Source organism: Lipotes vexillifer, unplaced genomic scaffold, assembly GCF_000442215.2.
Source record: "Lipotes vexillifer unplaced genomic scaffold, Lipotes_vexillifer_v1.1 scaffold53, whole genome shotgun sequence".
In the NCBI taxonomy this organism is placed as follows: domain Eukaryota; kingdom Metazoa; phylum Chordata; class Mammalia; order Artiodactyla; family Lipotidae; genus Lipotes; species Lipotes vexillifer.
Genome location: NW_006791814.1, coordinates 1088054 through 1089118, shown reverse-complemented (window position 1 = coordinate 1089118; position 1065 = coordinate 1088054). Strand labels below are relative to the sequence as shown.

The 1065-nt window shown below is 48.9% G+C and overlaps 1 protein-coding gene across 2 annotated transcripts in view; it reads left to right on the top strand.

Annotated features, from left to right (window-relative positions):
- CHD6 (chromodomain helicase DNA binding protein 6) overlaps window positions 1–1065 on the top strand; it is a 218667-nt gene that overhangs the window by 211888 nt on the left and 5714 nt on the right. The gene's annotated exons all lie outside the window — the stretch shown is intronic.

Below are 1065 nucleotides of genomic sequence, written 5' to 3'. Positions count from 1 at the left end.
GCCCCCATTTTAGACAGTTCGGGGAAAAATACCTTTTAACCCTTATCAGGAGTCTGTTTCCAGTGTTTAACGAACTTCATTACTGGAAATTTTCATTTTCCAATCAAAGTTTTTCTGGCTACCATTTAAGACATTTCCTCCTATTCCGTCCTCGCTGGCAATGAAAAACAGCTGACTCCAAGCATTGCCCTCTTCCTATTATAGAATCATGAGCCTGGAAGCGACTTCAAAGACATCTGCAGATACTTGTAGTGGAATGAATCTGAGTTAATTATAGTTTACAGACGAGTACAAATTTGGAATAGAAAACTCCTAACCTCTAGGGGGCGGTAACATTTCAACCTGAAAATGTGTTGAGCTTGGGCAAATGATACACAAATGTGCTTTTAACCGCCTCAAAGTGCGCTCTGCCCAAATAGGGCGCTTCTGAGGACCCTCGTGGGGCTCTGCCCTCCCTGGGTTGTCCTCTGAACTGGCAGGCTCTCCTGAACGCCTTCCTTAGCGCTCTGCCAGCTACGGCTTTCCTGGGTATGAATTCCCTTCTTAGGGGGATTTCTTGGATGCTGTTTCTTTTTTTAATTCCAAGAGACCACCCACCCTAGTCATTTCCTGCTCGTTAATATTCCCAAGGAGCTTGTTTCTGATTTGGTCGCCTGGAGGGTCACTCCTCCAGCAGCCTGACAAACACTGCCCTCGCTCATCCCCACAGGCTGCCGTGGCCACCGGGGAGGATGGCTGGGGCCCACTGCTTGTTAGAAGGTTTGTCGCATTGGAAAAGCTGCCCTTTGCCCCCCTCTCTTGCTTTATCCTCGGGAACCCACACCTCAGACCCACTCGTGCTGTACAGACTGATTCCGCATCGGTTCTCATCCCTCGGTGTCTCTCGGCCCCTCGTTCTCCTTTTGTCAGGAGACAACCCCAGTCCTTACTTGGTGGAGTCTCTGACCTCTTGGTTTAAGGACGTGGTTTCCCCCTTGACTTTCTCATTTCTTTCTACATGTCTAACAATTTCCCTCACGTTCTCTGGAAATTAACGTTCATCACTCCCCTGCAGACGCTGACCCC